Source organism: Eptesicus fuscus, chromosome 4, assembly GCF_027574615.1.
Source record: "Eptesicus fuscus isolate TK198812 chromosome 4, DD_ASM_mEF_20220401, whole genome shotgun sequence".
NCBI lineage: Eukaryota > Metazoa > Chordata > Mammalia > Chiroptera > Vespertilionidae > Eptesicus > Eptesicus fuscus.
The window spans coordinates 20,870,891-20,885,232 of record NC_072476.1 but is presented as its reverse complement, the minus strand read 5'-3'; the positions used below and the strand labels follow the sequence as shown (position 1 = coordinate 20,885,232).

The 14,342-nt window shown below is 43.1% G+C and overlaps 1 non-coding gene across 1 annotated transcript; it reads right to left on the bottom strand.

The window, feature by feature from the left end:
* Positions 1–1,993: 1,993 nt before the first annotated feature.
* On the bottom strand, positions 1,994–2,158 carry LOC129148896 (U1 spliceosomal RNA). Its single transcript, XR_008555928.1, has one exon. It is a non-coding gene; the product is annotated as a U1 spliceosomal RNA (small nuclear RNA).
* Between the last annotated feature and the right edge of the window lie 12,184 nt (positions 2,159–14,342).

The window sequence follows — 14,342 nt, the reverse complement described above, 5'->3', positions numbered from 1 at the left end:
TTAGTTACAGATTCAAGATTCCAAATTTATTCCAAATAAATTCTTTCTCCCAGGGAAGTTTTGCTTTATCTGCTTTGAATCCAATCATTTGCCCAATTTGTATTTATCCTTATGCAAATTGGTCTGATTGCCTAAAAACCATATGAGAAGGCTTAAGTGCAGTATCAAAGGGTCAGGATTTAGCAAGGATTTGGAAGACTTGTGTTCATTAGCCTCACTTTCTAAAGTTACCCCTAAATAACATTCACAGAACTAGTTAATTCTCCCACTCTGGATGGATCTTTCAGCTTCCCACTTGGGAGATTAAATCTAAAAGGATAATACATTTGAGAAAATACTAGAATCCATATTAGAAAAACCAGATTAACCTGTCTGAGAAATAATCAGGTTAATTTGTCTCTGGGAAGACAGAAGAGTATAGTGGTTAACTGTGGGGAACATTGGCATTTGAAAGAACTGCTTCAAATCTTAGTTCTGCTATTTAATCGCTGTGGCAGACCGCAGGTCCTCCAAGGATTCTCACCTCCTGGTATTTGTGCCCTGATGTAACCCTCTCGGTTGAGTGTGGGCTGGCCTGGTGACTTGCTTCTAACCAACAGAGTCTGGCAAAAGTGATGGGATGGCACCTCAGTGATGAGGGTATGTAAGATGTGACTTCTGTCTTGCTCGAATATTCTCTCTCCCACTGGCATGATGGAGTAAGTTTCCATGTTGTGAGCTGCCATGCTGGAAAGGGCACGTGCCAAGGAACTGAGTCCCGCCAAAAACTGACCATGTGAGTAAGCCTGGAAGCTGATTGTTCCCCATTCAAGTCTTCAGGTGAGACCCCAGCCCTGGCTGCCGCCTTGATCACAACCTGTGAGAGCCCATGAGCAGAGGGCCTAGCTAAGCTCTACCTGTACTCCTGACTCACAGGCACTGTAAAATACTGAATACTTGTTGTTTTGAGCTGCTAAGTGTAGGGTAATTTGTTATGTAGCAATAGATAACTAACACTGGGGCTATGCCACCTTGGGCAAGCCACTAAGCCTCTCTGAACTCAAGTTCCACATCTGTATAATGGGGATTGCGATGCCCACCTCTCGGGATTCAATAAGTAAATGCTTGGCATTGTGGCTGGCACCTTGTATGCTTACTTTTATTTTATTCATAACATTCTGTACTCACCACGCACACCAATCTCAGAAGTTAATGAATGCAATGTACGGGAGATTTAAATATATAAGCCAGTGTTTTTGAGAAATCACATTTCAGGACATTCTGATACAGTTGACATGACAGAAAGCCAAGTTCAGGTTGCTGCCTCCTAATTTCTACGCAGTGAGGGTGGGGGGAGTCTGTTGTTCATCTATATGCCAGAGAAGACTCCAGAAAGAGGCAGCTGGATACAGAAGTTCCACAGAAGAATCTGTGAGGAAGAGGAGCGCACATGTACCTGATGAGAGTGAACGGGTCTGTCCTCGGCTTGGCAGTTAGTTTGGCAAGTGTGTGTGTGCGGGGGGGGGGGGGGGGGGTGGGCGGGGGTGGCGGCTGGAGCGTCTCATACACTGTTGGTGGGAATAGAGGGCACTCTGACAAACACCAGCAGCATTTACATGAATATACTCTTCAGCTTAATGACCGCATTTCTGGGAAGTTATCCTGAAGAAATGATCTGAAAAGCACACCAATGTGTCTAAGCTGTTCATTGCACTATTGCTTATAAATATTAGGTTGAGCCGAAACCGGTGTGGCTCAGTGGATAGAGCATCAGCCTGCGGACTCAAAGGTCCCGGGTTCGATTCCGGTCAAGGGCATGTACCTTGGTTGCGGCAGCTGATCGATGTTTCTCTCTCATCAATGTTTCTAACTCTCTATCCCTCTTTCTTCCTCTCTGTAGAAAATCAATAAAAAATATATTAAAAATAAATAAATAAATAAATAAATAAATATTAGGTTGAATCACATGACCGTATGAAATTGCCAATATTTGACTCTTTTTTTTTTTTTTTTTTAGGGGAGAGCACCAATGCAGTCCCCCACTACCACAAATTATGCAGTCTAGTTTCCCCACATTTGGGGAAATCGCAGGGGTCAGCACATCCGGAGTGCAATGGATAAGCCTCGCCCTGGGAAAACCACCTTTGTGATCATGGTACCTCCCTTGCCAGGGAAGTATGACTCTTTTTGATCTATGAAGAAGAGAATTTGAAACAACTCCAGAAGCCAAATGGAATGTGGGACAGTGGAATTTTACACACACACACACACACACACACACACACACACACATTCCTGTAGGCATTTAAAAGTTGGGACATATATGGCAAACTGTTTACTGTAGTAATGTATTGGAAGGATAAAAATTACAAAAAAAAAACCTATCATTTTTTCCTTAACTACTTTAACACTTCACAAAGACCATGCTTTTTTCAGGTAATAGGACTTTCCTGGAAAATTAAAGAAGCCCCTTGCATTTCACACAGGCCACTATTTACGTTTGCTGTTGTAACAAATTGCCACCAGCTTAATGGCTTAAGACAACACAAATTGATTCTAGTTCTGGAGGTCAGAAATCCAAACAGTATTCCCCAGGCGACAGCGAAGGTGCAGGCAGAGCTGCGTGCCTTCTGGAGGCTTGAGGGGAGACTCTGTATTCTTGCCTTTTACAACTTCCAGGAGTCACCTGGCTCCTTGTTTCACGACTCCTTCCACGTCTTCAAAGCCCAGCAGCGCAGCCTCTCCGATGCCCTCTCTGGGTCTCTGACCGCTGCTGCTGTTGTCACATTGCCTCTCTCCCTGCTCCCACGGTCACCTCTTTCTCCACTTCCATCTTCGGAGCACCTGTGTGGTTCCATGGGGCCCACCCAGATCATCGAGGATTATTTCCCCATTTTAAAATCCTTAATTCATTCACCTCTTCCAAGCCTGTTTCCTATGGAAGGCAACACGTTCACTGGTTCTGGGATTAGGACAGAGACGTTTTTGGAGGACCATGATTCAGTTTACATCTGTGTAGGTGATTCATACTCCAACATCAAATTACACCCAATGACATGGAATGTTATTCCCGTCTCTGTTTCCTTTCAGTCACACTGATGACATCCAGGGGAAGGCTTTGGCACCTTTGCAACACCTGCGAATCTTCCCTCTTTACCGGACAGCAGCCCTCAGGTTCAGAGCTTTTAGCAAACAATGTATCTACCTGGATTCCAATAGTGCTTTCCCTTTACTAGTTTTTACAGTTACCTTCTATGATGAGTTGATATGAGTTTTCCATTTTCAGTGGTGACTATAAAGTTACTTTTATTTTTTAAATATATTTTATTGATTTTTTACAGAGAGGAAGGGAGAGGGATAGAGAGTTAGAAAATCGATGAGAGAAACATCGATCAGCTGCCTCCTGCACACCCCCTACTGGGGATGTGCCCGCAACCAAGGTACATGCCCTTGACCTGAATCGAACCTGGGACCCTTCAGTCCGCAGGCCGACGCTCTATCCACTGAGCTCTATCCACTGAGTTAGTTTTAAAACTAACTCTTTCTCTTTTCTTTTTCATTTTATAGTTAGGGCTATAAAATTACTTTTACATTTAAGATTAAAAAGTCACTTGGCCAGGAGGTAGGGGAGGATGGGGGAAGGTCAATGGGGGAAAAAGGGAGATATATGTACTACTATTTGTAATACTTTAACCCTTTGCACTCGCTTGCTTTTTTCTCGATTCCTTTATTCTACTCGGGATTTAATTTTTTAAATATCCCAGATTTTACAAAGCGTGGCAGTAGAATAAAAAACTGGAGTTTCTTTTCATACAAACTTATTTATTTGGATTTTTTTTATATTTCAAATTATTGATACATTCAAAGAGTAATTTTAATCTCGACATCCGAGTGCAAAAGGTTAAACAATAAAATTAAATTAAAAGGTGTAAAAAGTCACTTGATTTTTTAATATATGTTAAATGAGTAAGTAGTTTAGAAAGGATGCAAACATGACAAGAATTGTTAAAGGCTGTTTCCCAATAACTGAAGCTTGAGAAACGCTAGTCCAGTGTAAGGAACTCTCCTATCAGAGACGCAGAGCCACGCCATGCTCCCCTGGGCAGCCTTGTCGAGTCCCATTGTGAGTCTGCTTCCTACTCTAGAAAATGTGCTCCATCTACACCCCTGCTGTTTCTCAAGGGGTTAACTACCACCTCTACTCATGTGATCCCCAAATTTGTACCCCTAACTCTGACTTCTCACTGACTTGTATTCCCAACTGAATGTGAAGGTAAAATATAGATTTACTGAACTAAGAGGGAATTTAGAGAGCCCGTACGTTAGGAGTCTCATATCCAGTTGCCCAGGGGGGACCTGGAAGGGGAAGGTAATTTACTTGTGAAGCAGGCTGGGTATAGATGACAAACAGCAACTGGTATGCGGCCTCAGTGTCTGGACGACTGTAGGGCATGGTAGAGGCTGTGGGGACCACACGTCCATGTCCCGTTTAAAGGGGACCGCGGATGGACGCTCAGTATTCACCAACTGCTGGAGGCAGAAATCTGGGCTTTTCTGTAAAATCTCCCAATTTTGAAATGTTGGTAGCTAATTAAAATGTAAAACCCTTGTAGAATAAACAAACGACATCTGCCACCAGTTTCCCTACTTTGGTATAAGGCAACGCCCTCAATTTTAAAAGACCAGTGACTGGGGCCCAGAAAGGGTACACGATGGATTCATTGTTAACATTTGGCTCGGTTCTAACCAGAATCCAGGTTTCCTCACTCCAAATTTCCTCATATTATACTTGTTTAAAACTAACTCGTTCTCTTTTCTTTTTCTTTCCCAAACTGGCTCTCCCTTTCAGCTAACCTGTTTCTGAAAGGGGACTCAATTTTTCTTCTATGTTCTCAGGCTAGAAGCCCAAGCCTTCGGTTCCTGTCTTGGTCCTCCCTTTCATAGCACCGCTGTCCTGCATTTTTTCTTTTCCATTCTGACTGCCAACACCTTACACTTAGCCAGTTCAGGTGTCTGTTGCTCACTTCGTGTCCAATCCTCTCCAACCAGAACGATGGTCTGTCTGTCTTAAATCAATTTCTCTGCTTGGCATTCAAGATTCTCCCATCTGGCCCCACTTAACCAGTCTTATTTCCTGTTCTGCCCACAGATGTATTTCTTCCCTTCCCTTCCTTTGTCCGCCCATACAGTTTGTTACCCACAATCACCTCTAGGGGGAGCTCAAAACCCTCCTCCCTTACCTCTAGTTGACTTGGTTGACCAAAGACAATTGAGCCACATTAAGGGGTGAAGCTTTCACACAAAATTATAAGTAAATTCTGATTCTTCCTCCTCTTGAAAGTGTTCTAGCCAGATTTATCTATTATTAATACTAACAAGAATGACAAACATAACAGGTAACATTTTTGAGAGCTGACCATGTACGAGCAAGTCAAGGTGCTTTTCCTACAGTTTCTCATTTACTTCTCTCCAAAACTCTATGGAATATTCTGTTTTGAAGAGGAGAACACTGATGGAGCTGAGATGCTACTTAGGTCTGTCTCCTCCAGAGCCAAATTCTCAATCCACACATGATGCTTTCCTATAGCCCCAGTGTAATTTCTGGTGGTGGGGGCCATGTCTAATTGCTTTGTATCTTTCTTTTGTTTTTTGTTCTGTTTGTCTTTTTAAATAGTTTATTGATTTGTAGAGAGAGAGGAAAGGAGAAGAGAGAAACATCAATGTGAGAACAAAGCATCAATTGACTGCCTCCTGCATGCCTCCTCCTGGGGAGGGAGCCTGCAACCCGGCATGTGCCCTGACGGGGAATCAAACCAGCAACATTTCAGTGCCCGGGATGACACCCAACCAACTGAGCCACACAAGCCAGAGCGCTTGGTATCTTTCATACTGCCTCAGTTTTCTCATCTCTCAAATGGCAACAATGCAAATCTGTATTCATTTCCTAGGGCTGCCATAACAAATTACCCCACACTGAGCAGCTTAAAACAAGAAAAATTGACTCTCCGCTCTGGAGGTCAGAAGTTCAAAATCAAGGTGTCAGCAGGCCTGGGCTTTCTCCTCAGGCTCTAGGAAAAGTCCTGCCTTGCTGCTTTCCTGGCTCCTGTGGACTCTGGCAATCCTTGGTGTTCCTTGGCTTGTAGCTGTATCTCTCCAATCTTGGTCGTTACATAGCCTTCTTCTCTGTGTGTCTCTGTGTGTCCTCCCCGCTTCTTATACAGACACCAGTCACTGGATTTAGGGCCCACCTGAATATTAACTTAATCACATCTGCAAAACCCTATTTCCAAAATAACTTACAGGTTCCAGTGGATGTGAATTTTGAGAGGACACCATTCAATCCAATATACAACCTTTTAAGATGGTGGTCAAACTTAAATGGGACCCTGTATTAAAAGGCACAAATCCTAGTGCCCAGGGAGTGACTCAGTAAATGTTACTATGCTTCTCTAATCACCCCTGCAGGGTCTTCATCTTAACCTAGGACCTTTCAGTTCGCAGGCCGACACTCTATCCACTGAGCCAAACCGGCTAGGGCTCATCTTAGACTCTAGACAAGCAGGTCTTCACCCCAGCTGCATATCAGAATCACCTGGAGCATTTTTAAGACCAAAGCTTAGGTCTCACCCAAGACATATCCAGTCAGAAACTCAAGAGTAAAGTCTGGGAATGCGTAGCCTTAGAAAGCTTGAGGATGATTGATCTAACCCGCAGCCAGGGTTGAGAACCACTCATTGAGATTAATGTGGTCAGAGTCCCAAGAGATGAAACTCAGACTCACGTGTTGAGTGCCTTGGGATGCGGCCCTATTTCTCCGGAACATTAGCTCAGTAAAAAACCAGGCTGGTGCTTTGGGAAGATCAAAACCAGTAAAACTTGTCAGATCCAGACTTATGTGTAGTCATTCCTTCTTGTGGGAAACAAAGCATCATTCCAATGTCAGGAGTTCCTTTCAACCTAACAGTGCCCAATGTGACGAAGATGGAAAAATAAAACAAAAGCAGAGGGAGGGCTGAGTGTATCTATCGTGTTTCCCAGTGAAACCAAAGGCTTTCATTTTGATCCTGAGCTCCAATGGCAGAAATGTTATCCAGACAGGGCCGGGAATCAGCTGTAGCCACTTTGCATGGACACATGACAAATAAAAGAAAAGCACAATTCAAGAGGCAGGCGTTGAAGTATGCAGAATTTTGTTATTGTTGTCATCATTCATTGGGAGCTGACTTAATACTGGGGCATATGGAGAAACTGAACAAAAATTGAAATCTGCCCTTAAGACTCTCAACAATAGCCCGTCCAGTGTGGCTCAATGGTTGAGCATCCACCCATGAACCAGGAGGTCACGGTTCCATTCCCTGTCAGGGCACATGCCCAGGTTTCTGGATGGATCCCTGGTATGGGGGCGTGCAGGGAGCAGCAGATCAACGATTCTCTCTCATCATTGATGTTTCTATCTCTCTCCCCCTCTCCCTTCCTCTCTCTGAAATCAATAAAAAGATTTTTAAAAGACTCTCAACATTAGTTGAGTAAGTTTAATTGAGAAGCAAATTCAATTGAATTCAACATGTATTGATTGAGGGCTTCCTATGTATCAGATCCTATTCTAGACACTCAGCATAATCCAGTGGAGATATACATACAGATATCTATATCTATCTATCTATCTATCTATCTATCTATCTATCTATCTATCTATATCTTGGGGAACTTACATCTCTGCAGGGAGCTTAAATTATACACTAAATATACAATTGGGTTGAGATGATTAGAGCTTTAAGGAAAACCCTTATTCTTGTTGAGAGAGGGGAAAAATGATTTTTCACAACCCAAACTGAGTAACTGAAATATTTAAATGCTTCAGAAGGCTGAGTTCACTACTCAGAGGAAGAAAATGAAATTAGAAAGTCAAAGGAAGCCCCTTACAAGGGGTGTAGGAGAGTGAGACAAGAAAATAAATGTATGAACGAAAGCCTAAGGAGGAAATTAAATTCAAATTTCTGAATGAAAAAGAATGGGAATTATTAGTATAGTCTGCTTTTAAGGCTAAGAACTTTATTATAGTAGCAAGGGATCCTTTTGCTTGTCCATGGTTCTCATGCCAATCACGTGCCATTGGACAGAAGAACGGAAGGAGCAGGCAGGGTTCATTAGCTGCAAGTTGCTCATGTGGTTGTAAAGCAGTGCTGCCCACCTGGACACTCCTGCAACGACGGGGCTGTTCTCATCTGTGCTGTCCAATCTACTGGCCAGACAAAAAGATGGATGCCCGGTTACATTTGAAATTCAGATAAATAAGAAATAGGTTGTTTTTTTAATTTTTTTATTTGAGAGGGAGAGAGAGATTTTTGTTGTTCTACTTATTTATGCATTCATTGGTTGCCCTGACCAGGGATCAAACCCCTCAATTTTGTCATATCAGGATGAGAGTCTCTCTGTTTTGTTTTTAATATATTTTTATTGATTTCAGAGAGGAAGGGAGAGGGAGAGAGAGCTAGAAACATCAATGATGAGAGAGAATCATTGGTTGGCTGCCTCCTGCACGGCCCACACTGGGGATTGAGCCTGCAACCCAGGCATGTGCCCTGACTGGAAACTGAACCATGACCTCCTGATTCATAGGTCGATGCTCAACCACTAAGCCACTGCAGCCTGGCTCAGAATGACTCTCTAACCAACTGAGGTGCCCAGCCAGAGCTAGATAATGTTTATAGTATGCTGGGGCATACTTAATCTGAAATTCAAATTTAACTGTTCTGTATTTTTTCTCTCTCTAGACTACGGTCACCCTAGCCACAGGTGGCTATTGAGCACTTGAAATATGCACACTGTGACTGAGAAATTGTCATTTTAATTTTATTTAATGTTGATTAATTTAGTAGCCATAAGTGGCAAGTGGCTACTGTATTGGTTAGTCAGCTGGATCTGAAGAAACAGGGTATGTGACAAGACTTCCACCAGTGTGAGATTTCATTGGGGATAGTTTTTATTTATTTATTTTTATTTTTTAAATATGTTTTTGTTGATTTCAGAGAGAGGAAGGGAGAGGGAGAGTCATTAAGATCAGTGAGAAGAAAGTATCATCAATCGGCTGCCTCCTGCCTGCATGTTCCTTACTGGGGATCAAGCCCACAACCTGGGCATGTGCCTTGACTGGAATCGAACCGTGACTTCCTGGTTCATAGACTGACACTCAACCATTGAGCCACACCAGCCAGGCCAGGGATGGTTTGTAAACTCAAATTTTCCATTCCAAGTACTGAATGTCAGGAAGACCTGCCTCAGCTCACAAGAAGCTCAAGTGCGCTGCCATGCTGGGAGGTCTTCGGTGGCTTATCTGAAATAATAACAACTACAGTAATAATAAGCAACTTTTTGAGCAATTACTATGTTTTATTATGCACACGTTAAGTATTCTATGATACTGAGGAGGAACCAAGATGGCGGCAAAGGTAAACAACTAAACTGCCACTTCGCACAACAATTTCAAAACTACAACTAAAAGACAAAATGTCTACCACCCAGAACCACAGGAAAGCTGGCTGAGTGAATGATTTACAACTAAGAAGGAAAGAGAAAGGAGCACAAACGCTGAAAAGCTGAGGTACGGAGGCGCGCGAATGGGGCTGGTGGTGGGCAACTGGGCGCGTGGCTTTTTTTCAACCCGAAGGGAGACAAGCTCCCGATCACTCTGAAATCCAGTTTCTGGGGACACGCAGGGGACCCAGACGTCTACAGGGTGAAGCTGGACTCTCGGCCATTGGGTCGGAAAGTGAGAGTGACTTTTTTGCAGAGGTGTGCCCAGCAATCATTGTTTACTGCACTGGAGCACGGGACGCAGGGACTTGGAAATGTGGAAAGGCAGAGACTGCTGATAGCAGCCATCGCTGTTTGCCACACCCTAGCCTAGTGACGCCCTGAGACCCCGCCCCGCACATTCTACAAACTGCCCAGGCTCCACACAGCGGCTTTTGCATATAAATGGCTGGTTCTGTGGAAGCTTAACCAAATAAACTGCAACTCCAGTCAGACTGCTCCAAAACCACCAAACCCCAAGCAAAGAGGAGAAAACTGTAGTTCTTGCTGTAGCTCCTGCTGGGTGGCCTCAGGCAGTAGCTGACCTGCACCCCATTGGAGATCCAGACACTAGTGTATCTCGTGGTCGGTGTGAGACGACACCAGATTTCAACCACTCTCATAAGGGACACATTCAAGAGGCAGACTCAGTGAGCACCAAAGCCCTACTGGAACAAGTCCTGCCCCATAAATGTGTCTCCAGCACAGCAATTCTTCTGTTATAGACACAGTGGGTCCTCCAATTGGCCTGGAAGTCAATTCCTCCCAGTGACACCAACAACAATCAAGTCTTAACTACAACAAGGCTGTACACACAGTCCACAAAGGGGTGCAACCAAGAGTGTCCACCTCAGGTAACTGGGAGGCTGACCCGTTGAACCAATAGGACACCTAGTACACAAAGCTACCCTACCAACTCAGGGAAGCAGCGAAAACGAGGAGGCAAGGAAACAGATTACAAACGAAAGAAATGGAGGAGAACAAATGAATGGACATAGAGTTCAAAACCACGGTTATAAGGTTTTTCAAGAATTTCATGGAAAAGGCCGATAAATTTAATGAAACCCTCAAGGACATGAAAAAGGACCAACTAGAAATTAAACATACACTGACTGAAATAAAAAATATTATACAGAGACCCAACAGCAGACTAGAGGAATGCAAGAATCAACTCAAAGATTTGGAATACAAAGAGGCAAAGGACACTCCTCCAGAGAAGCAAGAAGAGAAGAGAATTCAGAAAGTTGAAGAGAGTGTAAGAAGCCTCTGGGACAACTTCAAGCGTACCAACATCAGAATTATGGGGGTGCCAGAAGAAGAGAGAGAGCAAGACGCTGAAAACCAATTTGAAGAAATAATGACCAAAAACTTCCCCCACCTGGTGAAAGAAATAGACTTACAAGTACAGGAAGCGCACAGAACCCCAAACAAAAGGAATCCAAAGAGGACCACATCAAGACACATCATAATTAAAATGCCAAGGGCAAAAGACATAGAGAGAATCTTACAAGCAGCAAGAGAAAAACAGTTAGTTACCTACAAGGGAGCACCCATACGATTATCAGCTGATTTCTCAACAGAAACTATGCAGGCCAGATGGGAGTGGCAAGAAATATTCAAGTGATGAATAGCAAGAAACTACAACCAAGACTACTCTACCCAGCAAAGTTATCATTCAGAGTTGAAGGGCAGAATAAGAGCTTCACAGATAAGAAAAAGCTAAAGGAGTTCATCACCACCAAACCAGTATCATATGAAATGCTGAAAGGTATTCTTTTAAAAGAGGAAAAAGAAGAAAAAAGTAAAGATAAAAATTATGAACAACAAATACATATCTATCAACAAGTGAATCTAAAAGTCAAGTGAATTAAAAATCTGAGGAACAGAATAAACTGGTGAACATAATAGAATCAGAGGCATAGAATGGGAGTGGATTGATAATTCTCAGGGGGAAAGGGGTGTCTGTGTGGGGGGTACGGGAAGAGACTGGACAAAAATCATACACCTATGGATAAGGACAGCGGCGGGGGGGGGGCGTAAGGGCAGAAGGGGGGTGGGAACCGGGTGGAGGGGACATATGGGGGAAAAAAGGAGAAACAATTGTAATAATCTGTAAAATAAAGATTTATTAAATTTAAAAAAAAGTATTCTATGATACTGAATCCTGCCAACTTTGTAGGTAAAAATATGTAAGTAAACATTATGCCCACTTTATGGGTGATGAAAACAAAACTCAGAGAGGTTAAGGGACTTGGCTTAGTGCTAGTATGTAGAATAAGCAAGTTTAAATGCAGGTCATTAGACTGACCAGCATAGCCTCTAAATGACTATGTGCTATGGACACAGATTTTCAAAGCCAAGACTTAAGAAATTATTTTCTTTTAAATAATACTTTATTGTTGAAAGTATTACATGTGTCCCCCCTTTTTCCTCATTGACCCCCTCCAGCCCACCGCCTTAAGAAATTCTTAAAGCCAAATGGTAGGCAACAAGGAAGATTGGCATAGGTCTAAAGAGTACCAAATGGTCATGGAAATTGTCCACAAGAGGCAGAAAGAGGATGGAAAGAGAATTCCTGGCTTTGCAAGTTTTGGTAAATGGTTGGATGACTCCATCCACGTTACTGAGTTCCCTGAGGCTCTATGATCTCGTTTTTAAAATGAAGTGAAACTTCATTTTGTTTGGGAGATAATAGGAGAGAATATGTATGAAATGCCTGGCATATACTCATAAAGAATAATTATATGTGATAACATACATAATAGTTACATTTTTTCTAATAATGAAAACAAAATCTGTGTGTTATACAACTCACCTAAGAGAGTTGCAATGATGTCTAAAAGTTGTCAAGGAGATGACTTAACTTTCATGTTGGAGGACATAGGTATACCTGAGACATTTCAGAATTTTCTTCAGCATCTAGAAAAGGGGCGGAGGGGGGAGGGGGGAATGTGAAAAGCTTGTTAATGCTAAGTCTATGACAATAACATAAAATTAATAATTTAAAAAAGCACTCACTTTTTTGGGTCTGAAGTACACATGGCACTTTGACCTGGTCAATCTATTTATTTGCACTTTTTAAAAAAAATGATCAAATAGCCCATTGGTGTGCTCAGTGGTTGAGCATCGACCCAGGAACCAAGACGTCACTGGTTTAATTCCTAGTCAGGGCACATGACTGGGTTGTGGACTCAAGCCCCAGTAGGGGATATGCAGAAGACAACTGACCAATGATGCTCTCTTATCATTGATGTTTCTATTTCTCTCTCCCTCACCCTTCCCCTCTCTCTCTCTCTCTAAAAAAAAAAAAAAAAAAAAATCATCAAATGTGTAAAGCTGACATACAACCTCATGGAATTCCTTTTACCCTGGTCCCATCCCATCATCCCCAAGTCCCACCTGAGGAACTTCAGGTCAGGACTGGGTAAAGGTGCGTGGCATCTGGTGCCACATTACTTATTAATTAGTGTGCTTTCCCATGTCTATATATCTCAAGCGTGCTATGTCAGAATACCATCCTTCCCTGCAGAACGATGATACCAACCTGAATGATGAGCCCAGCTCTGGGACTCTGTCATGTCCAATGAGGACCTGCTAGTCTATAATGGTCAAAGTTCTCCAAAGGAACAGAAACAATAGGATGTGTAGATATGCAGGAAGAGAATTATTTGAAAGAATTGGCTCATGACAATTATGGAAGCTGGCACGTCCAAAATCTTCAAGGTGGGCAAGCAGGCTGGAGACCCAGGAAGAGCCAATGCTGCATTTCAAGTCCGAAGGCCATCTGCTGGCTGAATTCCCTCTCGCTGCGGGAAGGTCATTCCTTTGTTCTGTTCAGACCTTCAGCTGACTGGATGAGGCCCACCACATTATGGAGGGCAATCTGCTTCGCTGACAATCCGCTGATTTAAACGTAAATCTCATCCAAAACACATATTCACAGAAACATCCAGAATAATGTTTAACCAGACACCTGGGCACCAGGGCCCAGCCAGGTTGATGTGTAAAATTAACCATCACACAATCTAACCAGGAATGACTATGCTCATTAAAGTAAAGCCCAAACAGTTTACCCTAAATGAGGCCTCGGGCTCTTAGGCACAGCCTATTGGCTCAGATCCATCAGACAACCTGGCTCATAATCCTAACAACCTTTGTCATCTAGTTTCACAAATCTGGGCAGATGACAAATGAGGGAAGGAGGTAGAGAGTGAGTGCTTGCTAGAGGCAGATGCCAGAAACAGTGAGAAGAAACAGCTCACAGCCTGCCAGTGAGGAGGAGACAGAAGAGCTATAAAAAGTAGACAGAACTGTAAACGCTCAGCTGCTAGGGCCTTTGAATGTTGAGACAAATTGTTCGGCTTGCTTCCTGGAGTGAGGCTATAATACAGCCCAGTATAGCAACTGCTGTTCTTAATAATATACCTGGGTCTCTAAATAACAACACACTTGGATTAGCTGTTACAAGGGGTGGGATGAAAGAAAAAGGGCAGTTTTTTCACCCTAGCTGGATTGGCTCAGTGGCTAGAGTGTCGGCCTGCAGACGGAAGGGTCCTGGATTTGGTTCCGGTCAAGGGCACATACCTTGGTTACAGGCTTGATCCTTGGCCCTGGTTGGGGCACATGCAGGAGGCAACTAATTGATGTGTCTCTCTCACATCGATGTTTCTCTCTCCCTGTCTCTCCCCTCCCTTCCACTCTCTCTAAAAATCAATGGGAAAATATCCTCCTCTGAGGATTAATAAAAACAAACAAACTAAACAAACAAACAAACAAACGGTCAGCTTTCA